The sequence below is a fragment of the Pezoporus occidentalis genome, unplaced genomic scaffold, assembly GCF_034315485.1.
Source record: "Pezoporus occidentalis ecotype Australia unplaced genomic scaffold, CSIRO_AGI_Poc_V1 ctg262, whole genome shotgun sequence".
NCBI lineage: Eukaryota > Metazoa > Chordata > Aves > Psittaciformes > Psittacidae > Pezoporus > Pezoporus occidentalis.
The window spans coordinates 549,108-562,707 of NW_026914523.1; the positions used below are offsets into that span (position 1 = coordinate 549,108).

Here is a 13,600-nt window from a genome sequence, read left to right on the forward strand (position 1 = left end):
CCAGTGGCAAGGCTGTGAACTCCAAAAGTACCCCATGTGAGGGAATAAAGGGCAGTCAGGCAGCAAACACGAGCTCGCTTTCTGCTGCACTCCCAGCGCTGCTGCTCTCACTCCTGTGCCATGGAGCATTGCCAGTGCTGGTCATTAGCAATAATGAAAGTGAGATAAGACGCGTTTGGAGGTGGAGGGAAACGTTGATCTGAAATGATGGCCAGTAATAAAGGGCAGCAGAGAGGCACCCTGTGATGTGACCAGATAAAAGCAGATGGCTGGCTGCTGCTTCTAATTATAGGTCCCTGCTAACGAAGAGGGAGCTGATTAGACTGACATTGTCCTAGGACATCCATTTCTAGAAGGATCCGGTGCTAGGGCTCAGCATGGATGCTGTGATGGGGGTCCCACTGCCTACCAGGAACTGCCCCAAAACCTGCCTCTGCCCTGTTTCTGCCCCACATCCACACCACCTAATGGGGTTTGCTCCTAACATGGAGACACTTGGGTCCAGGGGACTGTGGGGATGTAGGGTAAAACCCAGCACTGGTATCCTCATGTGTTTGGGCTGTGGTGGACAGGAAAGCCCTGAGGTCTGATCCTCTGAAGACAAAAGGAAGCTCCTTTTGAGTAAGAAATACAGTTGAGTCTCATGGGTGAATAATTTATGCTGCTTACTGTAATAAGACAGAAAAAATAACCACATTCAGTTCTGGTTTCATCATATTCTTGGCTATGAGTAAAACAGCAGAAAATGATGAGGGCTTCCCACAGCAAAGCCAAACGCCTGAGACTGAAACTGGTAGCCAGGCCACTTCTAACCAGAGAGTTGATCTTTTGCATATTTTTGGTCTTGTTGGCACAGCTCCTCCTCCATGGAAGAGATCTGAAGTGTATTTGTAATGACAGCTCTGTCTCTTTCTTTGCTGAGCTCAGGCAGCGACGTGGGAGCTTTCCCAAACAGCAGCGGGAAGGGGACCCAGCCTCATCCAGCCTGCCATGGTCTGGTGGTGATGCCATGGCACACATCAGTGTGGGTTGGCCCCTTCCCTGTGGGTGCTCAGGGATCCCTTCACCAATATCATTGCATCAGCCCACAGCATCACCCTGTGCCTTTTCCCTTTTTTCCCATTGTGGCCTTTGGGGACCTGATGTGGCCTTGGAGCAATAACTCCAATGGGATGGGATAACCCACCGGCATGGGGTGCCGAAGGATGCTCTTCCAGCCTCACATCCCATGGGGGTAGAAGGGTTTGGGTTTCACCCCCAAAATATGAGCTGAAGTCAGAGCAGATCTAGAGCCCCTTCTTGCCTTTCCAGTGCTGTCCTTGCAAAGCAAAGGCTTCCCCGCTCTGGATGTGCTGCTGTCTGCATGAGCTGGGAAATTTTGTTTGTGGAAATATTTCAAGACATTTGGTATTTTTTTGAGACTGGAAAAACCTTATTTCCATCTTCTGCATCCACTTAAACTCCAGCGAGAGCCCTGCTTTGAGGTGGAGAAGCATCCTTTAACAGTAGACAGCAGGCTTCAAGAAGGAACCAGAAATATGGGGCAGAGATTTTGCAAGCCCTGGAGAGGGATGGTGGAGATGGGAAGTGGCTGATATCTGCCAAAATCTTGGGGGAATAAAAACCAAAACTCAGCAAAACCAAACTGATGCTTGGGAGTCAGTCCCTAAAACACTCCAGGTATCTTTCAGGCAATGACTCTTTCTGGGTGAAGTCCATGGGAATGACCTACAGGGCCCTGAACTGGTGTTTTTGGTGCAGCTGGAAAAGCACAGAAGCAGACGGGGCTGTGGATGAGGTGACACAGGATGGGGAACTGGTACCCATGTCACCAAGGGGTGGCTGATCCCGGCTGGGAGAGCTGGACTTGGTTAAACAGGAGGGATCCTGCCACTGTCAGGCACTGGCTACGGGCACCTTCCCGTGGACACGGAGCTGGGCAAGCACCTGCAGATAAATCCCTGCATGATGACTGCAGCAATTCCAAGCCCTGCTTAGAGAGGAGCAGCAGTTGCCGGGGCACCAGCCCTTTGACATCTGAATGAGCCTTTGCTCATTCAGTTCAAACAGAATCAAACAGGACTTTTTTTCTTCTTCTTTTTCCCCTCCTTTCTCAGAGAATTCAACTTTTCATCTCCCTCCTCCCCCGTCGGAGGCAGCCAAACAGGGGGATAACAAATGAGCATCTCGCTCACCTGAGGAGCTCAAGCCGCAATCATCCAGCTCCTTGTAGCTCCAAAGAGCCGGGAAGCGCCAGCGTGCTGGAGAGGAGATGTAATTAGGTGCAATTCAAGAACAGCTCATCAGCTATATTTAACAAACGGGCCCATTCCTCAGCAAGCAAAACACTGTGGAGGGGCCAGGCTCCCCAACCCCAGTTTTCCAGCACTGGAATGGGCAAAAGCTGGTTTTGTCACTTTATTTCCTATGTTGCACTTTTATTCTGTAATGGTCGTTGGTCCTGTAAACATCTCATCCGAGCAGGATCCAGGGGGTTTTAGCGTGTAGAGTTTTCCCTTCACTGGATTGAAGTTAGTTGGAAGGAGAAGAGCACAATAGCCTCTTTTATCCTAATCTTTCCACCCGGAACAGATGGGAGAGTCCTGCCCAAACCCTGATGACGTGCCACGAAGGACACAGTAACAGAGGAGACACTGTGCCTTCTGCTGAGAGAGGGGAAAAGAGCGTATGTGCGTGCCGGCGCGGGAGCACCGAGTGGGATGGGAGCATCAGCATCCAGCTCCACCAGCTCTGCTCCCTCAGCCCGCCAGCCGGGATCAACGCAACGGAGCTGGAGAAGCACCAGGAGAGCTGGCACGCTCTGGGGGGAGTGCTGCAAGGCTGCTGTGGGTCGTGGTGACTCTGACTTGTTTGCAAACCAGTCTCTGTTTTGCATCTCAGCCACCGCCGTGCTGGGAGCTGCTGCAGTATCACTGCCAAAGCCTGTCCTGAGTCCTCGTCCCAAATAACATCTGGAGACAAGGAACGGAGAAGTTCGGGAGCCAGCCACAGCCCATATAGGGGGCGATGCTGAATCCAGGCTTGTCTGACTACAAAAACCTCTTAAATTCACGAACTGCATTGAAGTACCAGCTTAACTGCAAAACTCACTGAAGTAACCACTGAAGCTCCCTGGAGGAACACTCATATTCTTCTTATTAATGAGAGTCACCAAGCGGATAGCATATTTGTGCATCAAACTGTGGTGATGCTTTCCCAGCCATCACACCCCAGAAGATGAACCAGTGGTTCCCAGCAAGATGCTCAATAGCTGCAAGCAACAAACCATGCTGGTGGCCAGCAAAACACCCCCATTCCCTAAAGCAACACCCCAAGTTCGAGGATGTGCTGACCAAAAGAGGTACTAAAACACCCAAGGCAGAGTCCTCTGGCCCACAGGGGTGGTTGCTCACTTCTAAAGCAGTGAGTGCATGGAAAGCAGGGCATGATGCCCTCCACAGGGAAGGATAAAAGAGCTATTACGGAGATGCAGGCTCTGTTCAGGCTCACGCTAGGCTCCTTGTGAGCAGAGGGTAAAGAGCTACTTATGCTGGAACATAAAAGCCAGGAGACAGCAGAGCGCTATAAATAGGGCATATAAACTTTCAACTGACAAGGCTCTGATTTTGTTATTGTAAAAAAATAGAAGAGAGGGAGAAAAAGTGCCTAGGTGGAGCTGACAAAGAGGGGAATACATGCAGAATACAGGTTTGTTCCCAGTAACGCGCTTATAATAAGTCAGATGTAGTTAGAGCTATTACTTTAGCTTCAAATGAATGGAAGGAGAATAAATCTGCCTTTGTGCAAGGCTGCCTTCAAACAGCATCTCCCTCCAGCAAACCTGCAATTGTGTTTGCATGAGACATTTGTTAGAATAAATGCAATTTAAGAAGAAAAACAGTTCACACCTACGGCAGGGGAAGGCTGGTGGTATGAATGGCAACCAGCAGAGGAGGGGGGTGAAACAAAACGGGCTCCGTCGGCAGGGGGCAAAGCCTGCGGCACTGGAAGGGGCTCTCCTGAGTGGTGATCCTATGAGCAGTTCAACTGCGGTCCCCATCCCCACGTGTTACATCTTTACACCAAACCTGTTTCAACTATTTTCCCAGTGGATGGTGAGATTAAACACAGGTTTTCTAGGGAAAGGATGGAGCACGCTGGAGGTGGGGAGGAAGCATCTTCTGCCACTGCAAGCAGTCCCACCATCACAGCCATCAGGACCAGACACTGAGGTTTGTCCTGCATCAGTGCAGGACATGGGGATGGGCATCCCAGGAACATCCTGACATGCTGCAGCTGCACAGACACCAGCACTTCATCAACAAGAAGCACATCCTTTATCTCCTTCTCTGTAGCTGACTGAAAAAGAAAAGCATTTCCTTAGAAGTTTCTGATTTTGTATCTCATATGCATAAATAACTTTCCTAAGACATTGAAAGTGCTTGTGAGAGTGGGGTTTTTTTTTCTATTTTAAACAAATAAAGTGTTTTCTTCCTATAGCACATCACCACTGTGTTCTGACCTCTAACTTGTGTGGCTGAGCAGCCCTGGGAAGGGGACCTGCAGTGGTGGCACCTTTTCATGCTGCTTGTCACCTCGTGGTACCCACAGGCACGTCCACATCCACTGCAGTGCTCCCCTCAAGCTGCAACAGTGTGGATGGACCATGACAAATGCAGCATCTTACTTGGGCAAGAGCCTAAAGAAGAGAGGAGAAAACCACTTTGCAAAGTCCCCTCCTGCCTTCTTGTGATGTTACTATTTTTAATATTATCCCCATTGAATTTATAGGAGCAACTGTCTGGGAAAATGACTTTACCTCTGGCTCCGTCATAAATTTTTAATAGGGCAGAAATAGAACCAAAAGGGATTTAAAAAACAGGAAAAAAAACACTTTAGCATCAAACTCTGGCTCTATTCATAATTAATTATACTTTCAGGGGGAGGGGAAAAGAAGAGGAAACATAATTACAAGCTTCTAGTGAGAACATTCATTATCATGCTAATGCAGAAATCAGTACTGCTGTGCCTCTGTGTGTGTGTGTGTGTGTGCCCTCGGTCTAATTACTCAGCAGTGATGTGTGCCATTCGCACATTTACCTCGTTGATCCATGGGATCTTGAAGTCAAAGTTAAAGATGAATCTCAGCCTAGGTCAATGGGATCGGGATCAGCCGGTGCCGGAGGGATGCTGCCCCCCTGCAACAGAGGGGCTGGGTTTTGCCTGGTGTTTCTCAGTGCCCAGACAGCAAGTAACATCCCAGCATTGATAGTCTGGGCTGATAAACCATTACGGGAGTGTTAGGAGGCATTTCAAGGTGTGAAGAGCAGCACACACCAGGGAAGGGAGGAACAAGCCAGGCTGGGGAAGGAGAGAGCCCAGAGAGAGGTGGAAATAGAGAAAAACAAGGCACTATTCAACTATTTAGTGCTTAACAAGTTCCTGAACTTGCCGTGCCAAGGAGATGTTCACCTTGCAAAGCAGATCCTGAGCATCTGCCAGAGGAGAAGCATCTGGGCTCAGCCAGGATGCAAAACCACCCTGAGCAGGGCGACCTGGCTGGTCCCAAACACCAGGGAGGAAAGGGCAATTTTGTATATGAGAGGAGGAGGCTCAGTTTAACCCAAGAGCACTGATATTGCCAGAAATAGGGTAGTTATCTTTTCTATCCTGTTCTGTTAAGCACAACTGATGGCTGGCATCATACTCCGGTATGGGACCTGATTGCCCCCAGCAGCTTGTGGAATGAGAGAGATCATCAGCTGGGAACGGGGCAAAAAGTCTTCTTCAGCCTGGGCACATCCTGCTCTTGTTGGACACTTGAAAGCTCCAGTTTAAATCAGGGAGGAAAACCTCAGGCTTAGATCCACAGCTCAAACATCACGCTCACTCCCAGACGTGTTTATAGTCATGAGTTATCTAAGTTATATTGAACCTAAGTTAGGCATCTGCACAACCCGAGCATTTCTGTGGAATAATTAAACGGATCTCCCATTATTTCTCGAGCTGCCAAGCAAATGCCCTACTTCTAGAAGTTGGAGCACTGCATTTTCCCAGCCATAAATCCTCCTGCAGACTGCAGGAGCCAGAGCTGGCAGGCAGAGCGGAGCCGAGCAGGGACACCCAGCCCTTCTGTATGGCTTAAAAGCCTTAGTGGAGAAGAGCTCTTAGAGCTGTGCCACGTTTTGTTCCTGCCTGCAACAGCCCGTCAGGAAGAGAGTGATGACGGGCAGCTGGAGAAACCTGGGGCCAGGAGCAGCAGCGCTGCAGAAAGGGATTAAAGAGAGGAATAGATGGAGCTGAGCCGCAGAGCGGTGCCATTTCTAATTCAGTAATCCTCTGCTTGGATGAGGACACTGATAAATAAAGCAAGATCACCATTGCTCAAGCAACCCTTGTAGCAAACCGGAGGGAGAAAAGTGGGACCCAAGGATGAATGCTGTGGGATTTGCCATGTCCCTGCCTGCCCCCAGCCTCCTGCAAAAACCTTGTTCCCAAAATATCCTCCTATGCAGGATGAAAACCCAGCCCTGAGCACTGCCAGGATCCAGGCTGTCAGTTGGGCATCACAGGTCCCAGCTTGCAGCAATGCTTCTGGAGACCTGCCAAAAAGGGCTGACAAAACTTCCTTGGAAAAACCTGCTCCCCTGGTGTGGCAGCTCTCCTGGACCTCCATCCCAGGGACAGCGAGAAGGAATCACTGTCCTAAAACCAGGCACCCAGAAGCCTGTGTCCAGGCACCTCAGAGCATCCCCAGCAAAGACGCACAATGGACATTTCCCATCCAAAGATGCTCCACAAGCAGCACCAAGACTCTGCTGCCAGCATGGAGGATGGGAAGAAGGGAAAGTTATTCCTGGAGCTCCCAAGATAAGATCAGAGATTTCTTTTTCTCCCCAAAGGTGGGCTTTGCGCAACATCTGGGAGCCATTCGCTTTCATGTGGGCCCTTCTGGCCTCACTCAAGCTCCCCAGTCCCAACATTTAGGGTTGCCTGTGAAGCTTCCCAGCCCCGGACAAACAGACCGTGCAGTGTTTTCAGCCAGTGTGCAAGCTCAGGCCTATTTGGGAACCTGGAGCATAATTGCTTTGTGGAGGCTGCCAGTGGCTTTAAAAATATCCACCCTACCTCAGCATGCCGGCATTCCCGTTTTTATCCAAAAATGTACTTGGGAGGCAGAGGTTGAGGCTCACACTGGGTGTTGTGGCCTTGGAAAGAGCCATGGCAGGTGCTGCAGGGAAAGTAAAGGGAGAAAAGGGCAATTTGGCCATCCCATGGCATTGGGCAAGCACTGGGGTGCTTGGCATGGAGCTTGACTGGCGCTTGCACACCCCTTGGTGCTGGGGATTGGGGTCCATGGCATCCCCAGCCTCTGCTCTGCCTCATCAGGGCACTTTCCCAAGCCATAAAGCAGATCTCAGGTTTTATGTGAGGGTCTAAAACGAGTTATCACACAAGGGAGAGACAAGCCTGCCATGCCCCCCTCCCCGAAAGCCCTTCCCCAGCAGATAAAAGAGCCTCACTGTTCTTCAAAACACTGAAATCGGAGCCAAATCCCCTGAAAGAAAACAGATGACCTCTTGTTCTGGGAACAGCTACAGCCCTTCCTTTTAACTTGATCACTGCCTCAGCCCTGCCCCAGTGAAAAGCAATAAGCCATGACATGAGCATCCATGTCCCTGCTACGGGTGGGTGGGAAGAAGGCACATCCCACCTAGCCCCTAACGACGCACCTTGTTAGGGTTAATGGGATACCTGCACCCACAGGGCCTTCTGCAGGGTGCTCTGCCTACACAGGCTGATATTTAAGCCCTCAGCACAGCCTGCAGGAGTCATGGTTTGATGCAGAAAGGCCACATTGAGCATCTCTCCCCTCAACCCAAATGTTGCCAGCTGCAGAATTTGGCACTTGAACACACACATTGCATGCAGTCCAGGCCGTGGTTCGAGGGGGTTTTGTGGTTATAACCAACCAGTGGGACAATAAAACTGGACTGAGCACACCCTTTTCAGAGATGTTTTATGATGTATGAAAACAGCCCTAAAGCTTTTCCCAATCTCCTTCATGGGGTTCAGGATTGTCTGGCTATGATGGGGACCTATATTTGTTGAGCATCCCCCTCCTCTGCCTTCTAGGCAAAGGCAATGGGAGCTGTTATCTTTCCACCGAGAAAACTTTGCTACCAAGAAATGATGTTGGGGGATAATTCCAAAACACCAGCTCACGGTGGTTTTGGAGGTTGCTGGTTCAAAGGTGCTGTGCCCACATGGCACCCATCCTGCAGGCAGAGGCAGGATCTGTCCCACAGCAGCCTTCCCCCTTTGGGAAAACACTGTAATTACAGGGGCATGGACAGCCCAGCGTTGCAAACTCCTTTCTTCTTGTTGCACTTTCTCCATCTGTATGGAATAGCAGAGCTATGAATATTCAAGAGACAAACGTGTGAAAAATCAGTGATATTTTCAGGATGGGCTCGCTCTAGCCAGGGAACGTCATTCGCGGCAATCGCGAACCAAATCCACAGCCCTTCACAGATGACAACAAATCCAAGCGGCCTTTTTGCACTGTGAAAATATTAGCCTTAACACCTTTTTTTTCTCCCCCTCTTTCAATATTTTCCAACCAGTTGCTGCTTTCACAGGCATTTCCAAGCGAGCTGACGGCGGAAAAACTTCTCCCGTCGCAGTCGCGCTTGCTGCCTCGCACTGAAAATGAATAGCACTTTCTTTCCCTCCCCTCCTTCTCGTTTGAGAGTTTCCTTGGTAGGGATGAAACCACGGAACAGAAGGCCGCCTAAATGAAATTATTAACCCAGAGAAACCACTAAAGGAACTTGATTAATTTGCCAAGTAACAGAGCCCGGTTTGTTCTTTTAGGCAACACATCTTAAAGTAATTGAATCACCCCTTGAAAAAAAACAGTAGATGATTGAGCCCTGAGGTACACTCGCTTGCTATCCTCAATAAATCTCTCTTTATGAAGGAGGTGCTATGCTTTTCTCATCAGAAACCTGTTAATTTTTCTGCTCTTTTAAGTAATTGAATACAAAGTTCAAAATCAATCTGCAGCAGGCTGGAAGAGAAGAAGAAAATCAAAGGTTTATCTCCTATTTCATCTCAGCCAGTTAATTATGCTCTCATAATTGAGTTAAACCAGCAGGTTATTAAAAATACCACAGGATCATTTTTATTGTTTTTTTATGAAGCCCCAAATCTTTGGCACAACCTGGATCATGCCCTGCACAATGCAGGATGGATCCCTCCAGTCTGAACACCCCCATCTCGCTCACAGGACAGAGGTCCCATCCTTCTGACCACTTATGTGCCCATAACTAAGACATCCTTGACTGTTTTCCAAGAAACCTGTATTGAGCTTGGTCATGCCCTGGGATGGAGCACCACGACATGCATGGTGCTTCCAACTCAAGTATAGTTCTAATCAGCGTTTTGCTTGGAATTTTACCCATTCAACTAATTCCACTAATTCTAGGGAATTACAGAAATAATTGCTATTTTCCAATAGATACAGGCCTGCCTCTCGAGACAGGAAAAAAAATAAGGGAAAAAAAAAAAAATCAATGAAGCACTGTTTAAGGAAAGTCAAAATAAGCTATTTCCATCCCCTCATTTGCAATTAACTTCAGAGCAGAGCACAGTGGGAGGTGGTTCATGGGAAAAGTACGACTCCATTGTAACCCTCCCTCCTTTTCAGTGGAAAGAGCAGTGGAGATAGATGCACCCAGGGAGCTGCTGCTCCCTGCCGGGTCACAGCCACAGTCCCTCCGGGCTGCCTGCCACTGGGGAGAGCTGAGGGCAGTGGGATGAGGGCAGTGAGAGCTGCTGCGAGCCTGCATGGTGCTGGGACAGTGGCTCTGGTTGCCTGCAGTCACCGCCATTATGGTCCTGCGTGAGATGCTCCATCCCTGTCCCCATTTCCATGCTCATCCCCATCTGACTGCAGACCCCACAACTCAGTTCCCCAGGAGGTATCTTCCCAAAGCAGAGGGAGGAACAGGATGAAAGGCATATAATGGGAAGAGCAATCACCTTCCCTGGGAAAAATGGGCAGGTGCTCATCAGGTTGGAGCTAGCCGAGCAAGCACAGGATGGAGCTGTCTTTCATCTCACTGGGCTGAACACTGCCTGAAAGAGGGATGGTTCTTATTATCATCTACTTTGGTAGAAAAATTTTTGGCAAAAAATTAAATCAGAATTTCTCTGCAGCAATGTCCTTTTCTTCTTCCCCATTAATAACAGTACCACCACGAGAAGGCATCCTTCCCTGGAGAGCTCTGGGTACCCCTTATAGCAGGATCACAGCAGGATCAGGGCACTTTGACAGCACTTTGCCTTGCATCACCCTGCTTCACCTAAGAAAACTTCTCTGCTATTCGGGTGTTTTAGCCACATTCCCCCCACATCCAGGCCAAGCAACGGTTTGGGGCAAGAGGGACCTGAAAGAGCCGGTTGCCCCACATTGTCAGGCAGGGCTGGGAGCTTTTTCCTTCCTTCCATGCAAATGTTCCCTGAAGGAGGAAGGCCCAGACCCAGCCATGGGCTGGGAACCTCCTGCCAGTCTCTGCCTGGAGGCAGAGAATCCAGACTGCAAGGAGGACGTCCATCATGTGCCTCGTCTGACTTCTGGGTTGCAGTTGATTGCGAACCAGCAAGTACAACGTGCAGCTCAGGGGATGGTGCCCATTAGCAGAGCTGCACCCCACTGCAAGCAAGGGCAGAAACTTGCTGATCCATCCTCATACTGGGTGCCTAGTGACCTTGGCTGGAGAGGTGGGTGTTTTGTCCTCAGCAAGTACATCCCATCCTTTACCCTACGATATTAAAAGCACCGCTGACGTAGTCACCTGCTGATTGTGCATTAAGTATTCACCTACATGATACTTCCTTTGAAGAATTTTCCTTTTAGCTGTTCTATTTTCATCGCTGTCCTCATCTCCCCGTAATGCTCCATCTTCTGCTTAAGTGTCATCTTCAGATTTTGTTCCCAATTAATATTTCTATGGCAACCGCATTTAATTCTGAAGTGGTAGCACTCTCTCTGCATGGGGACCGGAGCTCCCTCCCCACCTCACAGCACGGTGCCCGTGGTGGACATTTGTGCTGTTGTGTTTGTTTCCAAAAGCCATGGTCCTCTGGAGCAGCTTCACCCCTTGCACAGCACTGATGCCCCTGCTTTGCCCTGGGCACAGGCAGCAGGTTGGTCCAGGCAAGACTGAGCTCAAGACCGTCCATCATCTTATCATGAAGGACCTTCAGTGGCTACAGCACAGGGCAAAGCACAAGTATTTGGGAAATGCACTTAGCAGCATCAAGATGTTGGAGCATAATACACTTGGTATTTACATTGGGAAAGCAGGAGGTGGCAGAAGGAGCTGCTGTACTGGGAAACCCAGCCTTGCCCCATGTCCAGCTCTAGATGATGACTACTGGTGGGTGTAGAGCTTTGCCCTGACAACCTGAGCTGTGAACCCAGTGTGATGGGGTTCAGACAATTTCTTGGCTCACACGGCCCCCAAGCACTCCCCAGAGCGATGAGGAACGCACCCACTCATGTCCCTGTGTGGGTCTCCTCCCTTCAAAAGGTAGAAGCAATCCATGCTTCAGCATGGACCAGCAGCACTGCGATAGGGACACCCCCCCAGCTCAACATCACTAAGTGCAACCAGGGACCCTCCTATGGGCTCTGTGCTGGCAGGAGAATAAAAATGGGTGCTGAGTGGTTAAAATAAGCCTGGGTTATGGCCTGGAATGAGAAGCATTTGTGCGTGCTGGTTTCCCTGACATGGCTGCCTTTTGGTCTGTGCTGAAGCCTTGCAGGCATCCCTGGAATGACAGAAATGCTGAACGTCCTGTTAACGGGGTTCTGCATCCGTCAGCACAGCCCGGCTTGTTTGTGCAGAGGAACCTGCCCAGGATCTGGCCCCGGGGGGTTGGCAGCCTGACAGATGTAAAGCTGGGCTATTGCGTGTATAACACAAGAGTTCAGAGATTAAGCTGTATAAATCCACCTTCAAAACCATTTTGTTCTGAGCCAACACCCCTGCCATCACCGACTCCCTCCTGGGCACTGTGACAGCATCTCCTCTTCACACATGAGGATGGTACATGTGCAGAGGCCTCTTTGTCACTGAGCTGCTCCCTCTGCAAAAGGTCTTAGGTGGGGCAGCCAGAGGGGTGCACTGAGATGTGGGGACAGCAAGTGCACATACAGCAAGTGCACGTCACTGCTGGTGCACTAAATGAGGATAGATTCAGACTAGATATAAGGAAGAAGTTTTTTACAGGGAGGGTGCTGAACCACTGGCACAGGTCACCTAGTGAGATGCCCCATTCCTGGAGGCATTCAAGGCCAGGTTGGAGAGGGCTCTAGGCAGCCTCATGTAGTGGAAGATGTCCCTGCTCATTGCAGGGGGTTGGACTAGATGAGCTTTAAAGGTCCCTTCCAACCCAAACTATTCTATGAAACACACATACAAGGAACTTATTTTTCACCCTTTGGTGTCACCTGAAACAGTCACCACTGCAGTGGATGAGGGCCTTCATTCAGCGAGCAGAGCAAGCAGGAGGCTGGAGGGGATGTTATTGCCCATGCTCTGCCTACACGGGGCAAAGGACATCATATCAGGGCTTACCTCCCTTGGCTGTGCATGGGCTGCTTTCTTAGGGCATCTCTGCAGATGCACCATCCCTGGCAATGCCTATTCCCACGTTTCTCATCTTCCCAAATCAACTCATACACCCACAGGGGACATTGTGGGGGTTGCTGTGGCTTGGTCCTCATGTCAAATTGTCATCCAGCTTTCTGATCTCAGACTCCATCCTCTGCAAAGCTGAATTCCTGCCTCCACGCGCCTTTTGTCCCCACCATACCACCACCACCAGCTTCACGAGTGCACCCGCCATAGGTTTGGTTCTACCAGCACCTCCCGGGCGGGCTCTGCTCACAATGTCTGCATTATTCCACATTCAGGGAATGTGAGGGAACCACAGAAAAATGTGATTTTGGAAGTGCAGTAACTTAACTCCCCGCAGCTGTGCCTTGGGCTGTGCTCCAGCTGCTCGGCCGCCTTCTCCATGCTCACACAAGCACCGGATTCCTCCCCAAACCCACTTCCCAGGATGGGCACTTGCTGTGAATGAAACCTGGGAACTGGATTCCTTTTCTCGGCTGCCCCGTGGCGGTGGCATGAACATGGTTTGTTATTGAGCTCACAACTGGAAGGCCACGGTCCTGGCCACTGCCCTCCCCAGCGATGCTGTTACCCACATGAGGCAAATCAGATGCAAACTGGAGAGGAGCAGATTTCCCCTCCGCGCTGGCTGAGCGTGTTTTTCCCCACCCAGCCCTGCACCACCAGGCAGAGACACTTTGCAAAGCCTGTGCCAGGATGTTGGCTATGGATCCAACCTCACACCACCCCCCCGTGAAATAACTATTCCTATTACAATAACACACCGATGTCCCAGCCCAAAATCAGCCTCCCTCCACTGCAAGGCTCCGTGTGCCCTGGAGATGAGTGGGAGCTACACTGACACAGGCTGGGGCACTGACAGGCAAGGCACAGCACCTGAGGGATGCAGA

General features: G+C 50.2%; 1 long non-coding RNA gene across 1 annotated transcript in view; it reads right to left on the reverse strand.

Moving 5' to 3' along the window:
• Window positions 1-2,090: 2,090 nt before the first annotated feature.
• Window positions 2,091-13,600, reverse strand: part of LOC134166469 (uncharacterized) — a 58,371-nt gene continuing 46,861 nt past the window's right edge. Inside the window, exons 2-3 of the long non-coding RNA XR_009965886.1 lie at window positions 5,101-5,198; window positions 2,091-4,699 (exon numbers count right to left, since the gene is read on the reverse strand). This is a non-coding gene — a long non-coding RNA (uncharacterized LOC134166469). The remainder of the gene's footprint in view (window positions 4,700-5,100; window positions 5,199-13,600) is intronic.